The 7738-nt window shown below is 41.1% G+C and overlaps 1 pseudogene; it reads right to left on the bottom strand.

Moving 5' to 3' along the window:
- Positions 1-5141: 5141 nt before the first annotated feature.
- LOC133320231 (uncharacterized) lies at positions 5142-5854 on the bottom strand (annotated as a pseudogene).
- Positions 5855-7738: the final 1884 nt, after the last annotated feature.

The raw sequence follows: 7738 nt of genomic DNA, 5'->3' as shown, positions 1-7738 counted from the left end.
TGCTTCTGACGTAGCCGTCGTGAACACGTTCTTCCAAAAGACTCCACAGCACCTTATCACGTATAAGAGCGGGTCCCACTCAACCCAAATAGATTATCTGCTGACCAGACGGTGTCATATCGGCAAGGTGACTAACTGTAAAGTCATTCCTGGTGAAAGCCTGACGGCCCAACATCGACTTCTTGTCATGGACTATGTCGTTACCCCGAAAAAGAAAGTGGCCGAGAAACGTAAGCCTCGCATCAGGTGGTGGTTGCTGAATGGAACGATGCAAACCAGCTTTCGGGCAGAGGTTGAGAGTCAAAATCTGTCGACTAATACCGAAACTGCTCAGGAAGTTTGGGATCGAGCCCAGTCAGCAATTATCACAGCAGGTAAACGAGTTCTAGGCCTTTCTAAGTGAGGACGGGTCATTGACAAGGAGACATGGTGGTGGAATGACGAAGTGCAGGAGGTGATTCGTGAAAAGAAGACTGCCTTTAAGAAGTGGCAGCAATCAAACTCTCCTGAAGACAGACTAGAGTACATAGCAGCGAAACGTGCCAGTAAAAGGGCTGTTGCCAGAGCCCGCAGTGATAGGTTATCACCATAATATGAAACACTTGAAACTGCGGAGGGGCAGAAGCTCATTTACAAATTGGCACGAGCTCGGGATAAGGCGACGCAAGATATCGCAAAATGTCTTAGTGTCAAAGATTCCCAAGGCACGCTGCTGTGTAATCATGCCTCTGTGAAGGAGAGATGGAGATGCTACTTCAAGGAGTTGCTAAATACTCAGCACCCGTGCAGTCTTCCAACCGAAATACCTCCTAATCTTGGACTTATTGCCCCGATAACACCTGACGAAACTCGGAGTTGTCTTCGACGCATGAAGAATCGGAAAGCGGTGGGACCTGACGATATTCCGATCGAAGCGTGGAAATCATTGGGCTCTCTTGGTGTGCTCATACTGACGGACCTTTTTAACCGCGTCTTGAACACTGGGACTATGCCACATCAGTGGCGTTATAGTTACATTACCCCTATATACAAAGGCAGGGGCAGTGTTCACGATTGTGGTAGTTATAGGGGCGTTAAGATCATGAGTCACACCATGAAGCTCTTTGAGCGTATGATCGACCTCAGGCTCCGCCGAGAATGTACTGTCTCGGAATGTCAATATGGATTTACGCCAGGATCGGGCACCTTGGACGCCATTTTTGCCATCAGAACTCTGATGGAGGCATACAGGGAAAAAAGGAGAGCTCTGCATGTCGCATTCCTAGATGTGCAGAAGGCCTTTGACTGCGTGCCTCGTCAATGTATCTGGTGGGCATTGCGATTCAAAGGGATCCCTGAGGCCTATATTGACATCATCAGAGACATGTACCGCGATTCCGTTTCAATGGTTAGGACTGCTGTTGGCGATACAAAAGCCTTTCCGATCTCAGTAGGGATTCACCAAGTCTCGGCTCTTAGCCCCTTCTGGTTCAATGTAGTGCTGGACACTGTCTCGGCTAATATCCAGGACCAGCCTCCATGGCTGATGATGTATGCCGATGACATAGCGCTCATTGATGAGAGCAGGTTGACGCTAGAGCGAAGAGTGAACCTCTGGAAGGGTACGCTTGAGAACGGTGGTCTTAAACTAAATGTGACGAAGACCGAGTACATGGCTTGCGGAAGCCCGGACTCTTGCACTATCCATATAGGTCCTGAACCAGCCGTTAAGTCGGAAAAGTTCAGGTACCTTGGATCTAGTCTGCATGAGTCCAGAGGCATCGATCACGATGTCCAAGCCCGGATCAGCGCTGCTTGGGCGAAATGGCGTGAGGTCACAGGTGTGGTCTGCTACCGCAGAATACCTACCAAGCTCAAGGGACTAATATACAAGAGCATAATCCGACCGGTTCTCTTATATGGAAGCGAATGTTGGCCAACACTGTCCAGGCACACTCAGGAGCTTCACGTCACGGAGATGAAGATGCTGAGGTGGATGTGTGGCGTAACGCGGGCTGACCGTATACGTAACACATTTATCCGAGGTAGTCTTGGAGTCCGTGACGTAGCGGATAAGCTTCAAGAGAGTCGCCTGAGATGGTATGGCCACGTTGCACGCCGGCCTGAGAACTACGTCGGAAAAATTTGCCTTGATATGTCGGTCCCTGGAGCAAGAACCCCAGAACGCCCAAGAAAGCGATGGCTGGACACCGTGAAGCAGGATATGAGAGCCAATGGATTTACCACCGCGGATGCTAAAGACCGTGCAAAGTAGAGGAGTTTGAGCAGGAAGGCAGACCCTGGCTAATGCTGGGATAATTGCCAGGAAGAAGAAGATCAGTTTGGCAAAGTCCAAAGAATGCTAATAAAGTTGTTTGTCTAGGGATCTCTAATCGTACTGTAACATTTTCGGCGTTGAAATATATACGTTGACCACCTTAGAGATGAACAATCAGATGGGTCACAGGTGGATATCTTTCGAGAATGTTAAAACTTTAAATCCGCCACGCAGTTTCTGAAGGGATGATGTATCTACTTGACTGAAATCTAGTAACTTCATTATGTTCATTTCTCAACGCAAGCGTAGCTTGGTCATTGCCTTTGTTAATATATTTACAAATATATTTTATTGACTCTACTCTATTACACTTTTCCACATTTATGTGAGTTTGAAATACTCTGGACAACACAGGCGAATACAGAACAACCCACCTATTGTCTAAAGTAACCTTTTGTCGAGACGCTCGCTTTTCAACAGTAAAACCATTGTCTCTTGAACGGTGACGATGTAAAGGGTTTCGATCATATCCTGTTACAGTTTCATCCACTAATGCATTTAGACATATTTTAGTGCAATGATCGTCTTGCATGCAGGGAGCATTCCCGTTAAATGCAACACATGGACCATGAGTTTTAACAATGTCGTATAACAGGCGATCTGCAATCGGATCTGGAATTTCAGCACTGATTGAAATGTCTACATAATTAGATCGAACCTTATCTTTTAACCAAAGCAAGATATGAGCGTGAGTTAAGGTGCTTTTTCGCCACTAAACACTATATATAACACAATAGTTCTCATAAAATGTTATCTTTGGTAAGTATAGGGTTTTCCATTAAGGGCGCTTGATCTTGCAGAACTTCCATCGTAGCGTGTGCTGTGTGGCACGTAGCGCCGTCCTGTTGAAATCACATATTGTCCAGATCCATATTCTCGATTTCAGGCCAAAAGAAGTTGGTTATCATCGACCGGTATCGCTCACCATTGACGGTGACGGCCACACCATTATCGTTTTCGAAAAAATACGGACCAATCACGCCTCCGGCCCAAAATCCGCACCAAACAGTCACTTTCTGCGGGTGCATTGCCACTTGGTGAACCTCGTGTGGATTGGTCTCGTCCCAAATACGGCAATTTTGCTTGTTGACATAGCCATTCATCCAAAAATGCGCCTCGTCGCTGAAGATGATTTTTTTGCCAAAATCGGCGTCAACTTCCAACTGCTCTAATGCCCAGTCAGCGAATACACGGCGCTGTCTATGGTCATTAACCTTGAGCTCTTGGGTCAGCTGGATCTTGTACGGGTGCAGGCTCAAGTCACAACGCAAAATTCGCCAAGTTGTCGTCTGCGAAAGGCCGAGTTCCTGTGCGCGACGCGGAATTGACTGCCGCGGGTTTTCGAGGATACTGTCGCGCACAGCGGCGATATTCTCGGCAGATCTCGCGTTACGTTGACGCACGGGAACCGGCTGATTGTTAACTGACCCGGTTGACTCGAATTTGTCCACCAATCGACGGATAGTCGACTCGGCAGGACGATCATCGCGACCGTAAAACGGGCGAAGTGCGCGGAACGTTGCTCGAACTGAAGACCCATTTTCATAAAACAATTTTATGATTTGCACGTGCTGCTCGACACTGTAACCTGCCATGGTGGTTTGGGAGGACGGAATGAATATAACACACTGCATTTGACAGCTGTCACTCAAACAACATGGCCGCAATCAGCTGTCAAAGTTCAAGCGTCCCTATTGGAAAACCCCATAGATCATCACAATTGATTTTAATTTTAAATGAAAAACTCTTGCAATAATATCATGGCGGTCATGCGGTGCTTGACCCTCAAGAAGCTCCCGGGTAATTTCATCCCACCTTCGATTGGTATTTACAATAATAAAAATGGTTGGCACGTCCATATTTTCTTACGTAACAAAAAGCGTCTTCAGCACGTTCGTGCATGTAGCGTGGACCACTAGTATAAGAAGAGGGTAAACTAACCAAAGGGCCCATATTCACAGTATGATTACTTTATTGCATGGCGTGGCGAAGGTGCAAGTATTCTTCAGCGCGCAGCAGCCTTTGAATAGATCTTATATAAACGAATGTTTCGGTTTCAATTTTTGCCTACATCTCAACAATAAACAGATTAAATAAGCCACAAAAACGTTGAAAGCATACAAATCTATTTCGTCTTACTTGCAAGTGGTAACAATGAAGTTGAAGGCACGACACCTTTTTATTATAATTAGGGCCGCCTGTATTTTTTAACCTCGACAGTATATCAAAGGATATAGCTAACTGTCGTAATCCATGTGGGTTTGGAAAATACGTTGCAAACGATTGTCTCTGGAACGGATAACGATATCACACCTATCAAATTCCTGGTCGACCAATACTACTGCAACTTTATAACGCCCAGGATGTTTTTGAGTTGGACGCCTATCGGCAATTATAACAATTTTATAATAGTTATCGCCATCTTTAAAATTGCAAACATACGAATTAACCTGATGCAACATGTTTTGAAGTTGTGCAATGAGTTAATTATAGTCTTTCGAAATGCACTATTATAGGCGCGAATATTGTTTAAAAACTGTTTAGATTGCACATGTTCCCCTAAAAGTAGTGATATCAAAGTTTCCGGGGGGTCTTCGAACGAAGCCAAATTTATTTTACCTCCAGAACAACAGAAACCAGCAGACTCCTTACTTCACTTTGAAGCATTACAAAAAGAACATACTACGTTCATTTAACCTATTACAGAAGATGATCTGTAATCAACTAAGAGGTTATAAGCACACTCACTTTTATATTTGTCGGACCACGCCTACGAATTTATAGATTGATCTCCTATGTGTACATCTAAGTCATTATGACTATGTCAATATCTGTCTGCAGTAAGACGGGCCTCTCGCTGTTCGTTTGTTTCAAGAGACCGAATATTTTCGATTCTTAATCATTCATTAGACAAAGTTATTAAGAGTTCTTGTCTCAAAGAATTGTAATAATGGCGTCCTGACTCTAGTCGTTGTTCACTTTCATGTTCATCTTCAAGAAATCAAATAATGTTATGGTGCACCCTATCATTTCTCAAACAGTTCATATTGAGAAAAAGCTTCAAATTCTCGAGATAGAATATGACGTTCGCGATCGGCTGTAAGCAGTATTTCCCTCTCAGTAAAGGTTTCGGACTAGCGAGATAACGTATGCCGTTCGCGGGCAGCTGTGAGACGTAATTCCCTCTCAGTGTAGGTTTCGGACTCGGATAATGTATGCTGTTCGGGTGAGCCGTGAGCCGCAATTCTAGTTGTGAAGCAGTTTCAGCTTCTCGGCATAACGCATGTTGTTCTCGGTCAATGGTATGCCTTAGTTCTCGTTGAGAAGAATTCGGAGACGCCAGTGATGTAGCTCGTCTTGCTCTGTCAGCTGCTAAACTCATTTCTCTCTCTGGAGAGCTTTCATGGGCTCGAGGCTCTAACTCTCATAGTTTAACCGATGTGTTCTTTCCTCTGCTGATTCTTGAGAACGCGAAATTCTCATTCTCCTAGCTTGACTCGAATTTCGAGATAAAGATAACCGATTTTTAAGTGGCATTGTGTATTTTATTTTTGGTCGCCGGTAATTGAAAGGCTGTCAGTTACCTAACAAAATAACGTTAGAGGTCCTAACTATAGCTACCTTACACTTAAAATCTTAGTGCCTATTTAAACTAAAATATTCTAATGAAATTATACCCAGAAATATGTACTAATTATAACTTAATAATTTTTGATACTCTACCGCCGCGAGCCGCGTCGAGCGCGACGACCGCTACGTAAAAATAATCTAGAATCCACGCGCAATGGCTTATTAACGTATTTCATATTTAAGTTTGGTTTTTCTATACTGATTTTTATAATTCTTTTTTTATTAAATAGATAATAATGTAAATTTTTTTTAAATAAGAGATGAGTGATAGTATTATAAACGTAAGAGTAAATAAATATAATCAGAAAGCTCTGAACTAGGCTAACTAGCTCTGAGCTCTGAGCTAGGCTATCGGGAGTTACACGTGTTATTGTGAGTCAAGCATAAAAGATAGACATATGCTGTTCTGGGATATTTTTTATATAATTTTATGCAGAATATTTCCGTCATGCATGTTTTCTATGTAGGTTTAACTATTAAGGCTTAAAAAATTAAGTAATTTCTCCCGTTTTCCCAACATTTCCCTTCACTGCTCTGCTCCTATTGATTGTAGCGTGATGAAAAGTATACTATAACCTGCCCAGAAGTGTGAAAAATATTTGTACCAAGTTTCGCTAAAATTGGTCAGTAGTTTTTGTTACTATAAGGAAAATATAGACAAAAATGTTACTGATTGCATTTTTGGCATCAGTATCGATCACTTATCACCCCCTGATAGTTATTTTGGAAATATATTTCATGTACAGTATTGACGCTCTACAGATTTATTATAAGTATAGCTAGGGATCATCCAACATTTGTATTTAGAAATGAAGATAAAAAAAATTGTGAAAACTATTTAAACCTTTCCGAGGAAGTATTTTGTGTTTTTTTTTTTGAAGTTATACTTCTTTTGGCGCGTTGGAGAAAAATGATGAGAGTGAATTTTTACGATGCGCGCGCACACCGACAGATAAATTCTACATCGTGAAGTTAGTTCTAGGTGGTATGAAAATTGATAACTATGTTCAAGTTGTATATTCTAGTATTTTCATATTGAGAACACGTGTTTCATAACAGTACAATTAAACATTTATTTATGAATAAATAAATATTATTTTGGTGTTTTTATTATTTTTTTCGTTTTGTTTTATTTCTGATATATTAACAAATTTTATGTATAAATAAAAAAAATTAATAAATTTTTCAATACTTGTTTATATTAACCTTAAATGCTGAGTGTTTATTCTATCTTTGATCTTAACTATTTGTTAAAATTTGATTTATTGAAATTTTTGATTAATTTTAATATTTATCGTTAATCACTACTGCATTTTAGTTATATTTTTTCCATACGCCAAAGAAGTATAACTTCTAACGCGTGTACATAAGTACACACACCATTTTTTTTTATAGTGGACAGTAATGAAAGTAAATATAAAAATAAAATTAGTCCTGCGTATAATTTAAAGTGATTTGGAATAACAAATATTTTTGTCAAAATTTATACATTATGATTACCACGTGTATGAATTACGTGACTGATTTACTAACGTCAGTAGTCTGGATTCATGAGATGAACATCTTTGTAATATTAAGAAAATTATTACTCCACATTCAAGACGTTTACAAATGAAAATTTCTGTTTTGTTATTAAAAACCTTACATTTCCTTATGTTTGTTGCTCTCTCACACACAACCTACTTAACGAGTTTTTTATATCTCTTTAATAATGTAGCTTAGACGTGTGAACAAAATTTATCCTCGGATTCCGTGTAGTTCCCGCGGGGTCAGGAATAACAGTTTTACATA

Source organism: Danaus plexippus, assembly GCF_018135715.1.
Source record: "Danaus plexippus chromosome 13 unlocalized genomic scaffold, MEX_DaPlex mxdp_40, whole genome shotgun sequence".
NCBI classification, from domain to species: Eukaryota; Metazoa; Arthropoda; class Insecta; order Lepidoptera; family Nymphalidae; genus Danaus; species Danaus plexippus.
This window is presented reverse-complemented; position numbering and strand designations above follow the sequence as displayed.